This window comes from Equus asinus, chromosome 8 (assembly GCF_041296235.1).
Source record: "Equus asinus isolate D_3611 breed Donkey chromosome 8, EquAss-T2T_v2, whole genome shotgun sequence".
NCBI lineage: Eukaryota > Metazoa > Chordata > Mammalia > Perissodactyla > Equidae > Equus > Equus asinus.
In genome coordinates this window covers 73,627,213-73,652,838 of record NC_091797.1, presented here as the reverse complement: position 1 = coordinate 73,652,838, position 25,626 = coordinate 73,627,213, and the positions used below count along the sequence as shown (strand labels likewise).

General features: G+C 44.5%; 1 protein-coding gene across 1 annotated transcript in view; it reads left to right on the top strand.

Moving 5' to 3' along the window:
* LOC106840847 (uncharacterized) overlaps positions 1–25,626 on the top strand; it is a 125,680-nt gene that overhangs the window by 20,499 nt on the left and 79,555 nt on the right. The gene's annotated exons all lie outside the window — the stretch shown is intronic.

Genomic DNA, 25,626 nt, shown 5'->3' with positions numbered 1-25,626 from the left:
TGGAGCACATCTGCCTCAGAGCAGACCCAACAGACGGGAGTGGAGATAATCAATGGAGAGAGACAGAGAGAACTGTTCTATTACTTGGGCCCAGGATCCAGCCATACCTGAAGCATGACTTTCCATAAATTATTCTGTTAATTCAGCACATGAACCAATGCATTCCTTTTTTTTTGCCAAAACTAATTTGAGATGGGCTTGTCACATGCAACAAAAGACCTGATTAGTATGAATAGCATGGGATTTTTAGGAAAAATATTACCTCGAGGTAATATAAAAATGCACACTTTTTTTTAAAGTCCATTTTAAACAGGTATCTTTCATTAGACTTGTCTTCTGAGACTTTTTTAGTTCTGCGGAGTCAAGGTGCAAGAAATATTCAAATATAAGATGAGTTCCTTCCTACCCCCAAAATTCTCTCTCATAACTAAGTCATTATATATTTGAGTCCATACAAATTTTCACATATTATAAAGGAGTCTCTCAATTTCTTAATTTGAACAGCACTTTGAGAAAGACATAGCAGCCTAAGCAATCCCATTTGGTTTATGCATTGTTTCATAAAGATTTATGGGGGGGCCGGCCGGGTGGCGCAGCGGTTAAGTGCACACATTCCTCTTCGGTGGCCTGGGGTTTGCCAGTTCGGATCCCCAGTGCGGACATGACACCGCTTGGCAAGCTGTGCTGTGGTAGGCATCCCACATATAAAGTAGAGGAAGATGGGCACGGATATTAGCTCAGAGCCAGGCTTCCTCAGAAAAAAGAGGAGGATTGGCAGCAGATGTTAGTTCAGGGCTAATCTTCCTCAAAAAAGAAAAAAAAATTATGGAACATTTCATAAATCATTTCTTACAACTTAATAGGAAAAAGAGAATATTTTAAAATTGTTATGGTCTTTTAATTAATATGCTTTAAATCTGTATGTGTAATTAAATTAATCAATTAATGAGCAATAATAAAAATTTGGATACTTCATTCACAGTCAAAAGATAAGTAACAAATTTTCATTAAGAAAAGCAAGTTTAATTGGGTTAATAACTTTCCAAAATGTTTTCCAAGGATTATTTATAGATGCTCTGAAAAAAAATCCATGACCAAACACACATAGCCAACGCTGGACTAAAGAAAGGTAAGTCTGTTCTTACGATAGACTTTATATTTTAGAACAGTTTATAGAAAAATTGAGAAGACGGTACAGAGAGTTTCCATATATACCCACTCAACTTCCCTTACTAGGAACATCTTATATCTGTATGATATATTTGTTACAAGTAATAAACCAATATCGATGCCTTATGTTAACTAATGTCCACAGTTTATGCGGATTTTGGTTTTTATCTGGTGTCCCTTTTCCGTTCCAGGATCCCATGGAGGACCCTGTGTTATATTTAGGCCTCATGTCTCCTTACGCTCTTCTTGGCTGTGGCAGCTCCTCAAACTTGTTGTTTTGATGACCTGGACAGTTTTGAGGGGTCCTGGTTAGATATCTTGTAGGAGGCCCCCCTAGTGGAACTTGTCTGGTGTTTTCCTCATGCTAAAACTTGATTATGGGTTACTGAGAAGAAGACCCACAGATGCAGTGCCACTTTCATCACATCATGTCAAAGGTACTTATTCTCAGTGATTTATCACTGTTGATGTTGACCTTGATCACCTGGCCGAGGTCCTGACGAATGAGGGTTCTCACTGTGGAGCAGCTCTTCTGCATCTCTCACCGCTCTCTCCTCTGGAACGAAGTCACTAAGCACAGCCCACCTCTAAGAGTGTGGGTTATGCTCACCCAACTTGAGGGTGGACTATTTACGTAAGTTATTTGGAATGCTTCTGCATGAGTTAAATCCTTTTTATGGTGAAGGAATTTCCCATCCGTGAATAGTCTAGTCCTAACTGTGAATCTACGCAGGGAAAGACAGTCCCAAATTTAATTTGAGCACACAACGTTTTTAGGCAGGTGTCTTGTGGAATTGGCATAGCATTTCGAGTAACCTTGGTTTCTCATCATGTCAAATCAAATACATTTATGCTGGCAAGAACACACACTCCAAGGAAAGAGAAATTTTAAATTAAAATAATAATCGAAAAACCATGACATTATACACATATGCGTTACACACACACACACACACACACGGACATATATATATATGTCATATTTTGATGGATGAAAAAAAGGGAACTAAGACCTAAGATGAGAGTTTTTTATGTACTAGGCGACACGCAGGGCACTTTAAATGTGTTTTCGCATTTATTTTCTTAACAGACCCACAAGAAATGTATTACTCACTCTTTTTTTTTTTGATAAGTAAGCTGAGGCTCAGAGAGTTTTAGTGAATTTCTCAAGACCACACAGCCTATAAGTGGCAGAGCCAGAATTCAGCCTGAACCTGTCAGACTAAACCTCCCGCTCTTTCCACTGCCCACCGTTGCCCTGTGTTTGCAGACAAGATGTGAGTCAGGAGGAGGTTTCTGTGGGGCAGGCTGGTAGGAGAGGAGAAGGTGGCGTATTAGGAGATGCTATATGGAAACAACACAGGGAACTCAGCCACAGGAAATGGGTTCTCTAATAATGAGGTGTTTACGCCAGCAGACACTGTTTGCAGCAGGAAATAACAGGAATCCTTGTGGCAGTGGCATGGATGCCTAAGGATGGCTTTATCTTCTCATGTAACAGTAAGCCCAGAGCTAGGAGTTCATGGTGGAGTGCTCTCAGTGCTGTCCTTAAGAACCCAGCCCCTTCTTTCTTCTTTCCCCAACATCCCATACCTGTGGCTTTCATCTTCCTGGTCACAAGATGGCTGCCCCATCTCCAGCCATCATATACACATTTCTGGCAGGAGAGAGAGGGATGCTAAAGTCCTTCTCCTCACAACCCGTGTATTTTTATTTGAGAAGAGATGCTTCTCTAGGTGTTCCCACTAAAATCTCAATGGTCCGCATTAGGTCATAGAGCTGCCCCCAGCCACAATGGAGACTGCAAGGGTGAACATTCTGCTTTTCAGTCTATAACAGAGGAAGGCAAGAGGCAATGGAGTTGTGAATGATTTTAGAGTAGATAATCCAAGGTGTCTGCCACAGGGTATTACAACCTAATGAAAGAATTCATGCTTCTGGGACCCTAAACCAGGGAACAAAAATTCCATACTGTATTTAGAGTATATCTGAGATGGTCTAAAATTTGCAGATTATTTTGAATACTAATTTTAACATGATGCCTCAAAACAGTTTTTATTAGCAGTTGAAGAGTGACACGTGATTATTCCAAGAGGCAGGCATCCTTTGAATGGAGTGGGACAGGGGATCCATTCAAGGACGGGGGTGAAATGGTGTTCAATGGGAGTTTACTACCCAACGGTGAAGAGCAGAGCAAAGAGCTGGTGGCATCACTAAGGATTTAGCACTTCAGCTCCGTTCAACAGTAAGGGGAGGACACACGGACTCTGATGACAGCTGACATCAACCAGTTCCACCGTTTGCCACACATGGAAACTTGGGATGTGTTACAGCATTTAAATGGGAATCTTTTTTTCTGAAAGAAGTTGTCATTCCGCCTGACTCGAGTAGGTTCTTCATGAGGGCGGATGCTCCTTATGTTACTTATTGATGATTAGGGAGGCAGATGGCGGCAGGCACGCCGTGCTGCATTTGAAGGAGAGCCATGCCCATTTCTTTCCTCATAGGTACTATTTGCTTGTGGATCGCTGCCTTAGACAAAAGTTAAGATGAGCTGTGCACTAGGCTCGAAAGAATTGTAAGACTATAAAAGTGTTTGTGACACTGTAACAGCTTGTAAACAAGTTCCTTTACTCAGGTTGTCAGTAAATCAAAGTCACCGGGGGAAGCTGGAAGCATGCATGATTTGAATGTTGACATATCAAGCTTTTCTCCAGGGCTTCCTTAGAATCTTCTGCCAACCAATGAAGTCTTAGTTTTTTTTATAGTCAAGAAGAGAGTAGGGGATTGGAGGGAAAGTGCAACTGCGAAACATTTAAGATTACGAGAATGGGTGCTCCTCAAGTACAATCGAGACCAAAGTAATGGTAACGTCTTCCGTCTCAATCTTGACTTGTTTTGTTAGGAATGTTTTACTTTTGGGAAGAGAAAGCTAAAAGATTCCATTTATATGAAGTTTAAGGAGGTGTAAAGTTAACTGAAGGTGATGGAAATCAGAAAAGTGGTTAGTTTTGAAGCGCTGGCTGTTTTCTTAAAAAGGGCATAAGGAGTTCCTGGGGTGAGAGACATGTTTTCTGTATTGATCTGGTGGTGCTTCTGCTGGTGCATAGACAGGCTGAAGGGGCAGTCTTACTCAGGGCAAGCTCTTCTCCTGGGCTTTACAGGAGAACTGGAGAGGGGGTGGTGCCTCCTGAAGCTTCATCCCAGATCTCGGACCTGCTGCTTCTGGCCCCATTCCATCCACCCAAGCGAGTCACACGGCCAAGCTCAGCATCAGTGGCTCTCCTCTAGTTGGGGGAACTGCAAAGCCACATGGCAAAGGGCGAGAGTGTACATAATAAACACAGGGAGTGCAAGGAGCATTAGGAATAATGATCCACTCTGCCGCGGTGAGTTATTCTCTCCAACTCTGTATGCAACATCTTGCAGTGGCAATCACTCCCTTTAATGTGGGCCAGGCATTGTGCAAAGACATCACATGAGTACTCTCGGTGTATCCTCACAGCAACCCTGGCAGCTAGGCACAATGCACACCCCCACTTATACATGAGAAGTCAGAGCTTCCGAGGGTTTAAGCAAATTCCCGGGGTTGCACAGGGCTTAAGTGAGGGAGCTGCAAATCAGACCAACAGTCTGACTCCAGAGCCCGGACGTGTCTCCCTCTCCTAAATTGCACTTACCAGGGGTCACGTGGGAGCCTCTGCTTCTTGATCATTTTGACAAGCCTTTTATCGAGTATCTTCTTGTAACAAACCTTCTTCTAGGTGACAGAGGCAGTGGTGAATCCAGCATACGAGATCCTGCCCACAGGAGTGGGTGTTCCAGTAGGGAGGGTACGTGGTGATAAACACATGAAAAAGTAATATAATTTTGACTCATGATGTGTTCTTCCTGCAAGAAGGCAGGGCGATGGAATAGTATCTGCAGGGTGTCAGGAGTGAGTGAAGGACACGTGCCTTTACGTAGATCGGGAGGCAGGGAGGGTCCTTTGAGGAGGCAATATTTTATCTGAGACCTGAGTGTTGCTGAAGACCCAGCCATGCAAAATCTGGGGAAACGGTGATGCAGGCAGAAGCGCGTGCAGAGCAAGTGGCGTATTTGAGGACCAAAGATAAGGTGATTGTGCTTAGAAACTACTCAACTCCTCACGGCCTCAAGCTCTTCACCTGAAAAATGGGGACTAAACTTTCTGCAGATACACCTTGGCAAGCGGAACCGTAATCCTATGTGTAAAAACTCACAGTATATTTAGAAGTAACACAGAAATACAAGAGACTATGATGACCCAGACATGAATGTAACTACTTATAAAATTGAGATGACTTTTGACAATGGATTTTGCCGCTTGGTGTGCAGGTGTCGCTCCAGGGTAGCTGGTGTCTGCTATGGTGCTTGTTAGCTATCAGGCTATGATCAGCGTCTCAGAGGGCTAAGGCCACATTTATTAGCTTCCTATTGCTGCTGTAAAAAATTACCAGAAATTTAGTGGCTTAAGACATATGCCAGACATTCTATACTACACGCGTTATCTCATTTAGAGGCAGGGAGAGTAGGATGACCAGCGCAAGGTCCCGCAACTGACGTGACTCAGGACTCACATTGGAGCCCAAATCTTTCGGGGGTCTTGAGTGGGATACCCTCCATCTTGGCGAGAAAGAGAGAAACCTATCTCAGAAATGTCACGTGTGACCTCCGAACACTCATTGGTCTTGCGGCATCAGTTCAGCCCAGCGGGAGAGCTGTCTAAGGACTTCAGCTAAATGTTCTCTTGCCCTTGAGCTTATGTTTGTGAGAGAAAGTATATTCAGTGCATCGGTTGCCTAAGTCAACTTATAAATAATATATCAGAACGAATCTCAAATCATTATTCTCTGTTACTAAGAGCTTACATTTTATCCATGTTAACAAAGCCTTAACAGAAAGCACTGTAACGACTTTCGAGATGGGAAATGTGAGCGAGGTTTGAGCTTCTTGGGGCGGGGGGGCGGAGGGGGGGTGTTGTTTTCTTTCCTCAGCCTTGCCTCCACCTCCACATCCACTTTATTCCACTTTTCCCTGTTCTTTTCCTTTCTATTACTTTTGTAATCTCTTCATCTCACTTCTTCTCCACTCAGGAAGATGATATGATCCTTTGGGTTTTGGTTCATGAAAAATAACTATATAGAAAGAGGATCCCTCCAACCATTAATTCTGCCCACTGGCTTATGTGCAAATCTCTACAGTTTTGTGTTTAAATATCTATATTCCAACACAGAATTGCTGCTACTGCCCAGCTTGCTGCTGGCCTGTGTCTGTACTTTTATTACAATGACCTGTCTGATTACGTCCCTCTTTGAGGTCAGCACGATATCTTTCCCATTCCAGGTAACACTGACCACCCTTTCTATTATGGAAAAAAATAGTTATGCTCTAGGTATTGCAAAATTACAAAGCTTTAATGTGTGCATATTTGCTGATTCTCTGATTTTTGAGTAACTTAGAAGGGAATCTTAAAGAATTTGGGAACACATGAAGGTGCTTATAGCATGGACAAAATACAGCTGTTTAAAGACAGTCTTTAACTTTTCCATAACTGTTAAGCATATATCTCCTTCAGTCTCATCTCTGAAATGGCAATAAAAATAGCTCCGCCCTCCTGGGAATGCTATGAAGATTACATAAACTGAGAGAGAGAAAGTACTCAGAGGGGTACCACACACACACACACACACCAGCAAGCTGCTATTACGTTTGTAATACGGTAATAAAGTAAAGTGGAACCCCCAGGACCAGTTCAACAGACCCCATCTTATCCACAGAGTAACTGAGAGTGGTTTTTGAGGAACTGAGACCCTCGTCCAGTACAGGCTGGTTGAGACCACTCACTCATCAACTGGGCCTGTGCAGATGCTCGACAAGTGACCTATTTGACGTCAAGGAGCTAAAAACTCCACCCTCAGATCATGGTAATGCCGCCATTTTGTGAACATGCTTCCTGTGAAGAGACGTGAAGCTGGACTATGCTTGGGTGGATCATCAGTTACTTCCTTTCCCCTCCCCTCCAACCATCTATCTCCACACTTCAGACCACCATGCCCGTCATCATCCCACAAATCATGCCCCCAGCCCTGGATCGGGGAGGCAGATCTGAGAGCGTGTGCCCCTGTCTCCTTGCAGATTGACCTAGCAGTAAAGCTGATTTCTTTTCCCAAAAACTGATGTGTAATAATTGGCTTTTTGTTAATGTGCATTGGGCAAGAGAACCCCAATTTTGTGTGGTAACAATACTAACAGCACCTCCCCACTGAGCTGAGGCCACCATCAAAGTGGAAATGCCCAGTGTCTGGTACCTAGAGAGTGACCAATATCAGGACTCATTCCTAGTGCTGTCAGCACGATTATTCCAGGTCAAGGCACATGTATCAAGGCGACTCTGACCCTGGTGGAATCAGTTTCAAGTTGTCAACAAGCTGTGAGTGATGACGTGGTCTGCAAGGCAAACTGTCAGGCAGAAAAAGGGTCCTTTCCACCAGGAAACACTACAGATCCAAGAAGCTCTCATGGTTTCATAGCTCAAGCCATTCCTTGAGGCAAAGATGAATATGACATTTTTACATCTTGGGATCCATTCTGCAGTTTTATGAAGTGCCTATCAGCAGCTGTTACTAGTATCACATCAGGAAATCACTCTGTGGGGATTTCTGAGGGTCTCTCTGGAGCGGCCTGGAGATGAGTAGCAGGGGGAGAGGGGACCAGCCTCCAGTCTTGGGCAGAGATGAGGAAGTGAAATGCCTTTGCGTCCCCTGAGACGCCAGCCCTGCAGTGACGCAGGCTCAAGCCATCTGCTGAGAGCAGTGACAGGGCAGTTTTAACTCAGTGAAGCACCAGGGGCCAGACTGGGCCAAGCAAGCAAGTCCCCAGGATGCAAAGTTAAGGAGGCGCTGCTCGCTCTCAGGCTGCGCGGGTACAGGGCTGGCCCCCAAACGTGGTGCCTCCTTAAATTTTGAGCCCTGGGTGCCTCACCTGGCTCACCCTCATCCTGGCCTGGAAGGTGGTTCATAGAATGTAAAAATTCAAGAAAATAAGTGTGATGTCATCCAGATGTTTCTTCGACTAAACATCCTTAAGTTGTACCCTCCTTTTCTTTTTTAATCTGTCTGTAATTAATTATCCATGAATTAATCTTTTACTCTCAGTTTTACTTAGTTCCTACTTAGTTTTGAGCTGAGAGACCTCTGGGCAGCTAAAGACAAGTTGATGGTCACACCTGATCTGCATGGGGTTTTAGGCAGAGAAAGGGGCAGAAAAAACAAGTGGCTTTTTGAACTAAAGATGAGCTTTGTGCCAGCTGTCAGCTCCCTGCACCCTTTCCCTTGGGGTGGCCTCCGTGTCCCTGACTGGTCCTGCATTTCTGCACATGTCCTGCCAGCTGGCTGCCCCAGTGAAGTCCTCAGTGACTCACGCGAGCTGAGCCCCAGCTGCAGGCTGCTGCCATGTCAGGTCAGGAGCCCACTTAAACGCCCCAAAAGCCCTGAGCAGGAGGAGAGCTTGTGACCCAGTTTACAGCTGGCAAAGCTGAGGCAGCTCCTTAAGGTCCCTTGGCAGGTGGCCAGTGTGCCTGGAGCGCAGGCAGGTGTGGGGAGCCGGGGTGCTCCCACTGGGCCTGCTATTGGCAGCGGCTGTTGTAATCTTTATGGTGTTAGGTATGGTCGCTCCGAGGTGAAGTGGCTGATGATGACGGCAGCAGGAACACAGCTTCCTTCCCTGAGCATGCCCCTGGGGAGGCCCTGTTCTGAGGTGGACTCAGTGCCCACGGCCGCTCTCTCAGGCCAGCATCACTGAGAGGCTCCCATCACGCACACACCTTCCACGGCGGTTCCGCCCCCCTCACAGCAGAGGACGGGGACAGCGGCTTACGTCACCTGTGGTCAGTTTTCTAAGCTCAGCTTCTCAGTGACCAGAGTTGTGACCAGTCAGCCTCGTGGGGCCAAATCCTGGCCTTGCAACTTTTTAACTGGGTGTCCTTGGCTCACCTCATAATCATTTTGTGTTTCGGCAGTTTTGTCTGTAAAGTGTGGGGCATTGTCCCGGCCTCCTGGGATCGTGGTGAGGAACGCTGGAGTTCGCTTTGCTCAAGGACTTGAGGGAGCGGCGGGCGGAGAGTCCTGGGCCTGGTTAAGGTTACCGACCCAGGGTGCAGCGACGCCCACAAACGCAGTGCAGCCCGCGGGCCTCTCCCAGTGAGGGAAGCCCCGCCGAGCCAGGTTTGCTGACCCCACAGGCAGCTCCTGGGTCCTGCACACACCCAGCTGCTCATGGGAACGACACGGCTGTTATGTTTGGTTTTCCCTCTCTCTCTCTTCTCTGTCCGATCACAAAGTCAAGTGATTTCCATCTCCCAGAGATGGTTTGTTGCTCTTACCACGGTGCCTGCTGCCCTAAGGTCAATGAGGCCCGTTATTTATCACCTGGTGAGGTACAAGAGCCGCAGGGTGGGTCCCCTCCCAGGGGGTCTCCACACCAGAACAGGAGGGAGCTCTTGCTCCAGCTCACGGCGTTGCTGCCCTGTGTCAGACTGTTTGCGTGGCTTCCATCCTCCTTAGGACAAAATCCAGACTTGTGCATGTGGCTCTTTGTGGTCCAACCCCATCCCCTCTCCAGAGTCCATTCGCCTAAGGCCTTTTCTCTCCCAGATGCTGCATGCCCACATCCTGCTTCCTCTGGGCTCTGAGCCTTGGCGCCCTCCCGCTCCACTTCCCCTGCTGTGTCAGCTGAGAAGGTGTCACCTAGGGTCACCTCTGAGCCCCTGGGTGTTCACGTTCCTTTGCTGTGTGCCCCCAGATCATGTTAACAATATTTGCCATAGTTTATTGCATTCCCTTTCATCTTATTTCCCCTCCGTGAAGGCAGGGGCCACATCTGCCCTGTTCACCACTCTCTCCCCAGTGCTCAGCGGGCCTGACATGTGGTTTCCGGCCCCACAAGACCAGCTGGAAGGGTGAATAAACGAATAACTCCAGAGTCCACGCCCTCCCCTCTCTGCCATATTATGTCGCTGGCTGATCCCATAAATAGATCTGTGGGTTTTGTTTAAATATTGAAGTATTTTCAGTTTGGATCCTAAAAATATGATTTTAGCAGATCCAGCTGATTGGTATTAATTTAACTGAGCTGGTGAGTTTGTTCAAGAGCTCATTTGGCTTTTTGCCAGGGTTATATAACTTTTCTCTTTACTAAATCAGGAAGAATCATAAATGAAAAATAATCTTCTTTTCTATCAGGTGATCAAATATAGATTTAGCTAGAGTAATATCTTATCCCCAAGGAGAAATATGCTAAGGAGAATTATGCTAAGAAGAAAGTAGAACATATATTTAATAATTCCCCTTAAAATTGGACTCCTAGAAGGAAAAGTGAGGAAGATTCTTCACCAGAGGAGTAAGACCAGGGGCTGCCCTGTGGCTGAGTGGTTAAGTTCGCACACTCCGCTTTGGTGGCCCAGGGTTTTGCAGGTTCAGATCCTGGGCATAGACATGGCACCGCTCATCAAGCCATGCTGAGGGGGCGTCCCACATAGCAAAATCAGAAGGACCCACAACTAAAATGTACAACTATGTACTGGGAGGATTTGGGGGAGACAAAGCAAAAGACAAAAAGAAAAGAAGATTGGCAACAGTTGTTAGCTCAGGTGTCAATCCTTAAAAAAAAAAAAGTTTAAGGCTGAATACCTGTGGGGGTAGAATTGTGAGAAAGGGGAAGATATCATATTTTCATAAAAAAATATTTCAATGTGAAGAGACTTTTTAAAAATAAAATGTCTGGGGCCAACCTGGTGGTGCAGCGGTTAAGTGCACACGTTCTTCTTCTCAGTGGCCCCTGGTTCACCGGTTCGGATCCCGGGTGTGGACATGGCACCACTTTGCAAGCCATGCTGTAGTAGGCGTCCCATGTACAAAGCAGAGGAAGATGGGCATGGATGTTAGCTCAGGGCCAGTCTTCCTCAGCAAAAAGAGGAGGATTGGCAGTAGTTAGCTCAGGGCTAATCTTCCTCAGCAAAAAGAGGAGGATTGGCAGTAGTGTTAGCTCAGGGCTAATCTTCCTTAAAATAAAATAAAATGTCTATGGTTATGTGGGGACTGGAATTGGCCATGCCAAGATATGTCTCTTTGGCAGGAGGATTATTTGAGGCTGGTTTCCTTGCAGACAGGAAAGCAACTGAAAAGTAGAACTTGCTTACCCTTTTGTTAAGAGACATTTACATTGTAAAGGAAATCTCCATCTGTGAAGATATCTCCCTCTCTGTGCCAGGAGGAACTGGAATGGCCTTATCTCTAGAAACTCCTATCAATACAGAATGCAAGGACTTAAATCTGCATAATAATCTTATTCCTGTTTCTGGTAACCTCCTGTAACTGAATCCCCCCACCCCAACATCCTCCTTTGTCTTTAGATATTTAAGGTGGGGGCTTCAGCCATTTTGAGGAGTTGCTCAGCTTGCCTGAGCCTCTCCCATGTATACATGTTATAAAGCTTTGTTCAATTTTCTCCTGCTAGTCTGTCTCATGTGAATTTAACTCTTTCTCCGGCCAGATGAACCCAGAGAGGGTAGAGGAAATGTCTTCCTCCTCTACAGTTAGTTTATAATATTCATAAAATATTTTATAAAATATTAAATGGAAAAAGGACACAGAATTGTCAGCACTTAAAAGAAAAAAGTCCTAAAATTATCTGAATAGATGCAGAAAAAGCATCTGCCGAAATTCTAGATTGTCTATGATGTAAAAAATAAATGAGTCGAGCCATCAATAGAAGGAAAGCAAATGACCCTCTGATGGAATATCCACGAAAAATAACTCACAGCAAATCTCATACTTAATGTCAAAATATTAAAGCTATCTTTGTGAGTCTAGCAATGACACAAAAATGCCAATATCACCATCTGGGTTAAACACTGTGCTGAAGTCCCAGTCAATCTAACAAGCAAACAGAAAGAAATAAAATATTTAAGGATTGGGAAGGAAGAAATAAAACTGTCATTGTTTGTAGATGGCATGATTGTATATACAGAAAGTCTAAAAGAATATAGAGATTTTTTTTAAATCAATAAGTAAATTTAGTAAGGTAACTTGCATGCAAAATCAATATTAAAAAATCAATCATGTTTTTGTGTCACAGTAACAGACACTTAGAAAATGAAATTAAATAACGTTGCCATTTAAAATAGAATGAAAAGACAAAATAATGAAGACTAAATGTAATGAAAGTTATTCAAGACTTCTATGATATAAACAGTAAAGCATCATTCAGATGAATTGAAGAAGAAATGCATGATGGGATACACCACGGTTCATGGACTGAAGTCGTAATATTGTAAACATGTTAATATAGTTTCGATATAACTCCAGTCAAAATTTGATAAGATATTTGACCAGCAGTTTTTAAACCGTATGTGAAAATGCAAAGGGCCAGGAATAGCCAAGAAAATCTTTAAGAAGATGGGTGAACTTGGAGAAATGACTCTATCAGATATAATAGCATGCTTGGGTTATTGCTTCAGTATAGTACTGGTGTGGGAATAGATAATTAGACCAGTGGAGCAGAATAGAACTCCCAGAAACACAACTGCACCACCATGGACACCGGACTTATGTCAAAGATGGCCCTGCAGTGTGATGGGGAAACGGTCCCTTTTCAGTAGACAGGGTTGGGTTCATCAGATATCATCTAGAAAAGAAAACAATCATATTACCTTACATCATACACAAAAATCAGTTTCTTGTGAATTTTAGAGGTACACGCGAAAGGTCAGACAAAGGACTTCTATAAGAAAACATGCTATTTGGGTAAGCAAAGGTTTCTTTTTTCTTTTTTTTTTAAGATTGGCACCTGAGCTAACATCTGTTGCCAATCTTCTTCTTTTTTTTTTCTTCTTCTCCCCAAAGCCCCCCAGTACATAGTTGTATATTCTAGTTGTAGGTCCCTCTGGTTGTGCTATGTGGGATGCCACCTCAGCGTGGCCTGACGAGTGGTGCCATGTCCACGCCTAGGATCCAAACCAGCAAAACCCTGGGCCACCAAAGCAGAGCGCGCGAAATTAACCACTCGGCCACGGGGCGGCCCCAGGTTTCTTAAGCCAGACACAAAAAAGGAATAGACGCAGAGTCAAACACTGATTAATTAGACTACATTAAAAACTGAGAATTTCTAGTCATCAAAGGACCACATTAAGAACATGGAGAGGCAAACCATGGGATGAAAGAAAATATTTGCACATATAAAATCGACAAAAGGCTCATGTCCAGGACATATAAGAATTCTACAAGTGAATAAACAAAGGACATTCAAACCTATTAGAAAAATGGCAAAATTCTCAAAAAGACATTTTTAAATATCGAGGAGCAGCTGGTTGATATCCAAAAATCAACAGCCATATCAAAATATTTCTAACCTCATTAGTCGTAGAAGTACAAATCAAAACCACAACGAGACTACTTCATACCTACCAAAATGACTAAAAATTAAAAAACCTGACAAATACCCAGTATTGGTGAGGATTCTGAGTAACCGGAATTCCCATACGGTATGGGTGGGGATCAAAAGCAGTCCAGCCAACCACTGTGGATACCTATTTGGCGTTATTTAATAAAATGGAACATATTTAAACCCTCCAACCCAGCAATTTCACATGCGTACCAAAACATATGTATGAGAATGCTACTAGCAGGATTATGAAAATAACCCCAAATCAGACACAGCCCAAATGCTCAGTATAATGGGGAAAAATACATTTTGGTATATTTACACTAAATATACCAAATATAAAAAGTACCAAGTATAAATATACCAAGGGTAAAATGAAAATGATTGTACCTCTGATACACGCCACGAATAGATGGATCTTACCAAGTGAATGCAGAATGAAAGACGCCAGGCAATAAAAGAATACATCCAGAGGCCAGCCTGGTGGCGCAGCGGTTAAGTTCGCACGTTCCGATTCTCAGCGGCCCCGGGTTCGCCAGTTCGGATCCCAGGTGCGGACATAGCACCGCTTAGCAAAAGCCATGCTGTGGTAGGCATTCCATGTATAAAGTGGAGGAAGATGGGCATGGATGTTAGCTCAGCGCCAGTCTTCCTCAGCAAAAGGAGGAGGATTGGCAGTAAGTGGCTCAGGGCTAATCTTCCTCAAAAAACAAATAAATAAAATAGACTCTAAAAAAAAAAAAAGAATACATCCATACATACCACAATGATTCCGTCTATGTAAATTCAAGACACATAGAACCGACCAGTGGTGTTAGGATATGGCACCTGGGGAAGGTGAGTGCAGGTGGTGATCAGGAAGGCAAACCACTGTGGATTTGGGGACATTCCTGATGTTTTATTTATTGACCCAGGTGGGGGTTGCATGTGTATGTTGACTTTGAAATAATTCATCCAACTATACACTTCTGATTTGTGTACTTTTATTAAAATCTGTCAAAGTTCAATAAAAACAGCTTTCAAGAATTGTATGCAAGTGTCATATGGTTCTGAGACCAGTTCTGATATGTGTGTGTATCAGGGCTGGGTTTCTTCTCTCACACCACCCTGCCATACTCGAGACAGCAGCCGTGAGTCCTACAATTCTCACACTATCTGCCTGGAGGCAGCATCAGATTCCACAGATTTAGGGTTCCGTTCCACAAGGCTGCCCTCCCTCCGACTTCAGATGTCAGTCACCAGCCCAGATTAACACCTGTGCTTCTGACAGCCCGGCTATAGACTGGAGGTTCCAAGGACCCCCTCCTTGGACTTCAGATGTCAGTCAAAGGCCAGGTTGTTACCTAGACTTCTGACTGATTGGCTGTAAATCAGAGGTTCCCATGACCTCCTCCTCCTTCGGATTTCCTTAATTATCTAAACTGACTCACAGAACTCAGGGAAACATTTACTTTGGTTTACCAGTTTACTATCAAAGGGTATGAAGGACACAGATGAGCATCCAGATGGAAGAGATGCATAGGGCAAAGTGTGTGGAAGGGCTCGGAGCTTCCATGCCCTGTCCCAGGTGGTCACTCTACCAGCATCTCCTCGTGTCCTCCCAGAAGGTCAAGAGGTGGACTGAAAGTTCCAGCCCTTCAATCACAGGGTTGGTTTCCCTGGCAACCAGCTCCCACCCATAGGTGACCTGGGGACATTCCAAAAGTCACCTTGTTAACATAACAAAAGACACGTTTGTCTCTCTCACTGCTTAAGAAATTCCCAGGGTTTTAGAAGCTCTGTGCTAGAAACTGGGATGAGACCAGATACCTATTTCTTACAAGTCACAATATCACAAGGTGTCAACCCTGTAATATTTTTTAAGTGAAAAATATTGGACAAAATTGTGCTCCTTGCCCAGTGCTCTTTCTCTTGTGACTACCATATAAACACTGGTGGATCTGCATTTGTTACTGGGAATACCATTATGGTGAGTAGTACTTTCTCAGAATGTACATGCGGGGAAAGAAGTCTCAAAACAAATCTCCAACACCCCGAGCCGCATTCCTCCTGGAGCTCCATTGGCAAGCCTTCTCCTGTCTGTGGAATTTGCATTTGTGTCTCTCCCGGCCCCCATAACAACGGAAGAAGGAGAAAGTGGACGGTGTTAGACATTTTGCTGCAAGCAGAGAGTATTGGTAATTATACTGATTTATCCTTTAGTTCATTTACCCTGACGCGATTCAGATCCACAAAGATGCGATTGCCAAAGACTGAATGGATGGGTGGATATCTCACTGTGCTATAGACCCTGAAAAATGCAGGAAGCCTGGGTTAAAATTATGAATTCAATGTGCTTTTAAGGATGAGATGGGGCTCATTTGTTTAGACTCTCAGCACACTTCATCTTTGTAAGATGAGTGTGAGCCATGGGGGTCTCCACAGTGAGACTCCTGACTCATGTCACTTATTCTGCACGATAAATACAGCATTCCAGTACCCTGCAGCAAAACATAGGCAGGTCCTCTGAAGGCTTTTGTATGAAAACATTAGCTTGCTTTTTTTGAGGGGAGCGGCTGGGAGGAGATGGCATTGATATAGAAGACTGATCAGCATTAGAATACAATATTTATCTAATAGTCTGAGGTTTCTCTTTAGAAGAGACATTTCCATTAGCAAAATTGCATCCATATCAGATTGTCTTAGATTCATACACAGCTGTTAGAATCAACTTCTGCTAAGAGTGAACCATACAGTGAATAGCAAACATGATATATGCAAATAATTTCCCATTATAAGTAAAGATTATTTTCTGTTTCTATAAGCTATGTCAAGCACAATAAAAATGATTAACTCTGGTGGGAAGAAAAAGGTGGCAACTGGGAAGCTGAAGGAGGACGTTTGTGTTTGGTGTTTGGCTTCATCAAATTATGCGCCTTTTTATCTTCCATGGTAATGGTATTGTACTTAGAAGCTTTGCATATTCTAATTTATTTCCCCAGAGAGCAAAGGATTTTCCTTGTGCTGAACCAGCTTCCTAAGGCCTGTGGATAGTCCTGAGTCTGGGTTTTGAACGTTTGCTGCAGATGGGGCATCGGTCTGAAATAATGAAATCCTGCTTGTCCTCGCCTGCAGCCCGCGCGCCTCTCCGTCCGTCCCACAGCGGGCACTCATACTCGCCAGCCAGGCCACGCCACTTGGCTTCGCTCGTGCGGAATGAACAGTGCGGCGTCCTTGCAGCTCCAGCCTCTCTTGTTCAAGAGCCCGAGATCAAGCAAAGCTGCAGTGAAACCCGCGTGTTGTGTCCTCTAGAACGTTTACACTCCACCAACACAGTCATGAGCACCAACACTGATGTGGACCCTGGAATGGGGGTGAATTACTCGGTTTTAAAGTGCTACATAGATATGGTTCAGATGATGGTCTCAAAAATGATCAAAGGCAAACCAAGTGGTGTAGTAGTTAAGTTTGCGCACTCTGCTTTGTGGCCCAGGGCTCTCAAGTTTGGATCCCTGGGTGCGGACCTACATGCCACTCCTCAAGCCAGGCTGTGGCAGTATCCCACATACAAAATAGAGGAAGATTGACAACAGATGTTAGCTCAGGGCCACACTTCCTCACCAAAAAAAAAGATTAGGCCTGTACTCTTGCTAAGGAAGCTACTGGACAAAGTTCTCTACCAAAATGAGGGAGTAAACCAAGAAAGAGAAAGACAGAAAGTTGGGGATCCAGCAGGAGATCCCCAGGGTGAAGGTGAAGGAAGACCCCAGGGCTCCTGTGCCGAGGCACAGAGAGGGCACCCAGGCCAGACGGGGGCAGATCAGCAGATGCAGGAGGCTCTTTCCAGAACATATGGTTACACCTGCTGTGGTCAGTTTCCTGCTCTATGAAATGGGTGTGACTTAATCTGGCAAGGAGTTGTGAGGAGTGAATATATTACTATTGCCCCCTCCCCACTTTCTCTAAGAAAGAATTCCATTTTACCTGGGTTAAACAACAAAACTTCAACTGAGCAATCTAAAAGATCAAATTGGCTTCCTGGAAGGATTCATGAACTGGACAGCATCCCACGGGCAGATAGAGGGAGCTCCGTGGAGCCGCAGAGAGGAAATGTTAATAAAGGCAGAGAGGGAGAAGAAAAAAGGAAATGGTTAGCCAAGAATGCACTGTTTTAGGCAAAGTTGCCTCCTGAGGGGGTTGGGGAGGGGAAGGGAAGGAGTGTATGGTGGATCGCCTCCCAGTGCTGACCAGGGAACTCCAGGTTGGCTGGTCAAAGGTCACATTCCTCGGGAAGGCTGAGACTGTATTCATGCCAGGTCATAAGTTTTGGTGGAGCTTAGCATAAGTGACTCCATTTTGCTCCTGTTGTCTTCTTTGTAGCACAAGGAAAATTCCAATAACAAACTCTCTTCCCCAAGCAGAAAAGTAGGAATTACTTTTCAAGCAGCACTGTGAGTTAATGGATAAGACACACTTTTTTTTTTTTAAAGATTTTATTTTTTCCTTTTTCTCCCCAAAGCCCCCCGGTACATAGTTGTGCATTCTTTGCTGTGGGTCCTTCTAGTTGTGGCATGTGGGACACTGCCTCAGCGTGGTCTGATGAGCAGTGCCATGTCCGCGTCCAGGATTCGAACTAACGAAACACTGGGCCGTCTGCAACGGAGCGAGCGAACTTAACCACTCGGCCACGGGGCCAGCCCCAAGACACACTTTTTAAATTGCTTTATTTTAGTGAACTCATCATATACGTAAGAATAACTCTAACTCATATCCATGTTCTTAAATAAAACAATTTCACTTGCTTGTAATTGGTTCAAAGGTTAACATTCGTGTAAAGTGGGATATCCGGCAGGGGGTATTACAAAGGAAGGTGCCCTCTATTTCTCTTTATTAAAAGGCCATGGCAGAAACAAATTATCCCATTTCAAAAGGACCTCAGAAAACGTCTTTCCTGTAGCTTCAGATGATTTAAATTGATCTCCTATAGTTTGTCCTACTTTTATATTCTTAGCCACAGACAAAAGCGTGCCTCTTGATCGTCAGGCAAACCGCTTTGAGGACCCAGGGTTCCGTCATGTTGCTCTTCTTGGGGTTTACCCCAGGCATTATTTTATCTTTCCTTTGTAATCCCATTATGGAGAAAAGAAATGTCCCATGTCTGTGATCTAAGCTCCAGCGCCGGGCTGCAAGCCTTGTCTGCTCAAGCCATCAGACATACCATGTCTGTAAGGAGACACACCTGCCGTGGCAGATATGAAAGCACACACACATGCAATTCTGTGTATGTGTTTAATTATATTATGCAAAAGACATCATTGCTTTGAGGAAGTCACATTTGGAAGCGAGGAGGGAAGGAAGACTGTGCAAATTGCCCTATGGTTCTCATCTGATAAGCGTGATTTTTATTTTTAGCAAAATTTCCCAGAACATCTTCAGATAAGTCCTTATCAGGTAAAGGGGATCATAGATGAATTAAGACACAGCCAGGAATTTCTCTTGTTCTAGGAGAAGGACGCAGCGTGCACAGAAACAGCCCTGTCTAAGGCAGACACAGGCAACGTGGATGATGACCCTTTGGCAGGGGTGGGAGCCTTGGGTTTCCCACAGGTTGTGAAGAGGTCCTGGGTGTCTGGGGGAGGTGAATTTTGAATTGGGCCGTGAAGGACGTTTGTGTCAAGCGGGAAGGAAAGTCATTCTTGGTAACAGACACACAGTGAGCAAAAACACTGCCTCGGAGAGATGACATACGTTTCACCTGGAGTATTTAAAATCAGGCATCGAGGCATCCTTCAGAACTGGGGAGAAGAGAGAGTTTTTCTGAGCTGCCCTTAGAGGCCAAAGAGAACTGAATTCAGAATGGATGCAAGTGAGGGATCAGTCCTAGTCTAGACTGGTGTTTCAACCATAACTCATTCATTCAGAACTCAGGAAATAACTTGTGAGGACGATCTTACAGACACTTACCAGTGTGTGTTCAGGTTGAGGTGAGCAGCCTGAAAGCATTCACAGAAAATTATAAACGGCATGGACAGGTCAAAAACAGTGTTGAGAGGATGATGTTAGAAGCAGAACGAGATGAGGGCATAGTGACATATATTTAGAAAAAAATACGTATTCATAAAATATCACAACGAATTTTACAAGGAAATATAGATGTTTCTGGACAAATATCAAAACATGTTAGGGTGGTACCTACGAGTAGAAAATGAATAAGAGTGGAATTGAAGACTGAATATTAAAAAGAAATAATTAAAAAAGAAATGGACCTTTCATAAGCCAGCGATTACAACATAATACAATTCCAGTAGTGTGGTCAACTCAACTCCGTACTCTGAGGACAAGGACATTTTTCATGTAATGAAAAGTACATTTATTTTTAAATAAAATTTCACATACCAACGAGTGGAAACACATTTCTGAGTCTCCAGTTGTGCGTCCTGCTTATAGGGTCAAGGTTCTAAACTGGGCCCAGAAACTCACAGGTCCTGAAGAACTTAGTAGAGAGTATGAGTGAACTGTTTCTTTGTTTTTGTTTTTGTTTAATAAATTAATTTATTTAAACTAAAGAAAAAAAGAATAGAGAACGTGATGAGACCTGAAGTCACAAACCCAAATGTCCACAAGAGCCAGGGGCAGGTAATCCAAATGAGGGAAGCTGACTCCCATAAGGCAATAGGGAGTGGTGGGGACTGTGGTAAACTGAAGTGCACATGCCTTATCTAAAGGAAGCAGCATCTGCTTCCTTATTTCGAGCCGATTGCTACTATGTGGGAATGTGGACTCAGTTATCACATCTTCAGTTATTTTATTGAGAGCTAATTATCCTGTATTTAATGTAAAATTTAATGTAAATTTAATGTAATTTAATGTAAAATTTTAAGACACTGAAAAGAACGAAAAAATAATTTTTGAGAGCTAAATCCAGTCTCTGGGTCACGCTTGCAGCCTTATTCAAACCATGTTCACCAGCCTCGCTTGTCTCCTGCATTTGACATTCCACACATCACTCAAATATTTGACACATTTCCAATGGGCACACACAACTTTTAACAAAATCCCCATTCTAACGTAACCCCAAACCTAAGGTGACCAGCCACAGTTTTCCATTGAAAATATTTTTTTAAAAAGTTCTTATTGTCAACTTAAATATATACACTTTTTGAGATATAAATAAAGTCAAATATATATTTTGATAATTTACTTGGGTCTACATATGTATTTAAAGCCACATACGTAAAATAACACATTCGTTTATATGCTTGCACTCACATTCCACGAATTCAATTAACATTCCTCATAAGCATCTTTGACATCAATGTCTTCATCATCACCTTGGGACTCGTCGAGCTCAGTGTCTCTAAGGGCATCACTTTCATGTCTGAGTCATCTGAGAATGGCTGAGACATGCGTTGGCGAGAATGTGGTCGAGGTCACGGGGCCCACTGACAGTCCGTTAGGGCGGTCGTCATTGCTTCTTTGTGCCTGTAGCTGCATATCCGTGATGCAGCTAATCCCTGGACAGCATTTTCATGGGATTTTGAAATTCCATGTTCATAGCAAATCTGCGCGGCTTGAAATTGTGAGGTTGAACCCTCAGAGAATCTGTAATGACAAAGTCTGTATTGAATGACTTTGTCTCTCTCCTTTTTATCATTTGGTTCAGTTGACCTCATAAATTTCCAAATCCAGTAACAACCAAGCTGGATTTAGGATGAAGTGTCTTCCCCAGACTGCTTCCTTGCTCAAAACAATGTCATTGTGACAATACCTCATAGTGCTGGGGGCTTTTCTCAGGGAGGATTCCTGGGGAGCACACACCCTCTCACTGGACACCACACACTTATATGTGTTCACATCACAACTGAGAAATCTGGGCTGAGCAACCTCTCTTTTCCCTTTCGATACAGGCATGGTGGGGTTGACTCCCATGATTCCCTGGGTCTTTGAATGTCACTCAAACAAGACTTAGAGGTAGAAAATCCGGATTGTTGGCAGATTCATCTCCAGGGTGAGGAAAAGGCCACTCGCTCATGGGTGCCATATGGCCTGGGATGGAAGTCACTAAGACACTTTACGAGCACATGCCTGATCTACTGTGACAAGTGCTGTGCTGCCAGAAGGCACATTGGTGCTTCCCATTAAAGAACAGGTCTGGGGGAAGCTGAGTTTCCTGGGGACCTCTGAAGGTCACTTAGCCATTTAATTTTCCCCCAAATGCAGGCGTGCCCAAATCATTTCTAACTTTGTGGTGTCCACAAGGGGAAGATTGTGTCTCCTCTGAATTCTGTTTGTTGGTTTCTTTCTTTCTTCCCTCACCACCCAGTGACTGGGAATCTGTCACACCTAAGATGTTAATGGTGTGCGTGTTGTTTGGTGGCTAGAGATAAAATAGCAGGTGCAGAAATGCCTTTCGATAAACTTTGATGTAAGGTTTATACTTAAATTATTAAGTGAATTGACGCAAAAGCCCCTGTGTATTCATTCTCTTCTTTTCCTATATCCCAAATCACCTACCACGTTAAATTGAATTCTGGAAGTTTCTACAACAGATTCCTGGTTCCTGTATGACTTTTGTGTTGACTATGTATACGTCTGCCTATAGTCCTCGGTATTGTGGAGATCTTAAGTCCTCACTTCCTGCCAAAGCCCCTCTTGGAATCTATCCATCCAGATGGTTCTCCTGTGTTAATGCAGCGGGGGACCTTTAAATAATGAAATCCAGCAAAGACACTATGGGAAAGGGTCCCAAGGTTCAAGGATAATGAGGGAGCTGATTTTCCTCATGCAAAGACAAAAGTGACATCTTTTTAAAACTGTTAATTCAATCTGAAGGGAGAAATAATTACCCCCTCTGCTCATCAAGTTGAAATATCCACAGAGAGGAAAATGGACTTCACCCACATTAACTCTGTGGGTCAGAGCCAAAAGCTGCCTCAGCCAACAAAGCCTCCTTCAAGGGCATAGCTCGCTAGATCAAAGCATGTTCTTGAGAGAATAGAGCGTGAAGTTTCATGGGTGACTCCAGTTAGAATCAGATCGGGACTTTCTATTTTTAATGAGTCTCTCATGTTTTGTCGTATAAGCAGGCCCACAGCTGGAAGCTAGGTGAAGCAGGAATGTGGCATCTGCAATGCTTTTCCAAGTTCTCATTGATTCAAACCTGTGTCTGTGGTTGGCCGCAGTTCTCCTGGTGTTGATCTTGGTGGCCATTCAAACTGTCAGATCCTACAACACAGCACAAGTTCATCTTTCCTCTCTGCCCTGGGCATTCAGACACTGACACCTTCTTTTCATTTGTGCCCATAGATAATGCCTAACGCTTAAAAACACAAAGCCTAATTGATCAAATGCAAAGTTAAAAAGTGCCTCCCTACACAATGGGAAACAGCCCTGCCTGGGAATGGTTTTCTCACACGCATTGGCCACTGCAGCGACATCGCTTTATACTATTGTGTACACACATGCAAACGCTCCTTTAGAAGGTTTCTGCTTCCTGTAACTAGAATATAATTCAAGTCAGGAGCATAAGAGGGGGTCGATATTATTTTATTTTTCCAAATGCTAGAAATCAAGCTTCCTTTTTTGATGATAGAAGTTTTAGCGTGATTGACAGTCATTTGGCTCATGGGAAAAGCAGGATAAACAAGAAATGTAAAGAGACTGCACATTGGTTTTAAGGAAGCTTTCTGGCAGCATCTGGTGTGCCCTATTTTGTATGCATCAAGTCTGAAAATAATGAACAAGTTGCTGGAAATAAATGCTTAAAGTGATGCTCAAATGGCGGCCGGGTCCCTGAAGACAGCAGTAGGAACAGAGCCTCACTCACCTGGGTGTCCCTCATTCCCAGACTTCAGACTCCCTCAGTGGTGGCTGAATGAATGATGCACAGACACCAAGATGTATACAGAACCAGATGAAATGATAGAAACATTAGGGTGCATGTGAGAAAGCATCTGGGGGGGCCCTGGGGCCAGGGGTTCCAACCCTGCCTCTCTAACTGACTCCTGATCTCAGAAACATCATGGAACCCATCTGAGTTTTAGTTAACATTTTACCAAATGAGGGGCTTAACTCTGTGGCTGGGAGGCCCTGGCCTCTTGTAACAGTCACGAGGCCACAGGACAGAGAGAGGCACGTGGGTCTATGTATCTGTGTTTAGGGTCTGGAGCTGATGTTGGGGTTCAGACAATCTAGTTCCATTCACGCTCTTTTGCCAAAAATCTGGGCTCACTGGGATGTAGGTGGTTTCGTCTTCTTATTGATCAATTAGCAGCATTCATTAAGCACTGATGGTATACAATTGGCCAGTGGAAGTTGGCTATTCCAGGGGATGATGACAGAAGATTCTCAATGGGGGGCACCCGAATGAGGACAGCAGATCCAGGTTTCATGGAGATCATAGACGAGTGAAGAGAGACACGACTACCTACCCATCCATCCATCCATCCATTCGTTCACACAACAGGCATTAATTGCACATCCGCTCTGTACGCTGGAACAGTGGAAAAGTGTTCCCAGTTCACAGATAGCGATGGCCACAGATTGTCCTCACCTGGGGACACTCCAGTGAGGTGTAGTGAGTTCGAGAGATTTGGGGACTGATCTAGGACAAATATCTGACCACAAGGTGGCAGCAGCAGACAATGGACTTATTTGGCGACGTTGACAGCTTCGCAGAAGTCCCTCACCGCCTGAAACCCTCCAGAGGCGGTGCTGCGAGGCCATTACCCAGAAGGCGGGCAGAACAAGGGCATTCTGTGCAGGGGCTTGTGTGTGCAGGCGACGGCTCTCAGCAGCATGGTGGGGGGTTCTGGGTCAGAGAGCTCCCAAGGCCAGCAGCCGCTTGGGGTCTTCATGGCTACAGAGTTTGTCTCATCTATGGATAGCAGATGTCTGGTCCAGCTTTGTGGGATATGCAAAGCAGGCAGGCTCTAAATGGCTAAAAATATGCTATTTAGGCTTTGTTTAAAACAATAGATCATATAAAAATTTGAGTCTGGTGCCAGTGGGTTTTTGAGCTAATGGGTTCCACGCTGCTGTGAAGAAATAGGCAATCTAGGAGCCAATCTACAGGGACTATCTTTGGCTCATTTATATAACATGAGGGCAACAGATCCTGACTTCATGGAGATCATAAACTGGTGGGGGTGTGGAGACATCCCCTCACCCATCCATTCACATGATCAGCATTGACTGAGCGCCTGCTTCGTCTCTAGCATCGTGCTGGGCAGAGCAGAAACACACGAAGGTGATGTCCTGTGGGAAATTATACTCCATCATGTGGGACAAGCACAGATTTGAGTCTGGTATGGACGCAAGAGTTGAACAATGTGTGACGTAGGTCCCATGTCACTGGCAAAGTGGAGCGAGTGGGAAGAGTGTCATGAAACTTTTTTACAAGGACAAGGAACCAAGTTGACTCCTGAACGAGGAATCAGAGATAGCCTGGTGAACAAGCTGGGAAAAGATTTTGCAAGCTGAGTGATCAGCATTGTCAAGGCTCAGAGGTGGGGCACACTATGTGCTTAGAGGACTGCATGGGAGTTTGGTGCTGAGCTGGATGGAAGGACAGGAGTGGGGAGGCATCACACTGTGCAAGTAGGCAAGGGTCAGCTAGAGCAGGACCCATGGACCACGCTAAGAAATGGAAGCAATGAAGTTGCAAAGCATAAGTGGTAGATGGTTCTCCCTGACCGTGGGGAAGAGAAGGGTGGATGCTAGACACCAGAGAGAGGCAGGTCCCGGAATCCAGGTGACAGATGGTGAGGGCCAGAGGGAAAGTGGCACAGAGACCACGCAGAGAAGAGCTCAGACTGGGAGCTGAGGAGGAGGAGGGACTTAGAGTCCTGCAGAGGAAGTACAAGTCCATTGACGGCTGCTGGGGCACTGAGGATGTGCGCCCGGGACCAGACATCCCCATGCCCGGCACAGTGCCGCACTCACAGCTGGCACTCAGTGAATACTGCTGCAAGAGTGGGTGACTGAACACAACTCAGAACAAATCCAATATGAGTAGAT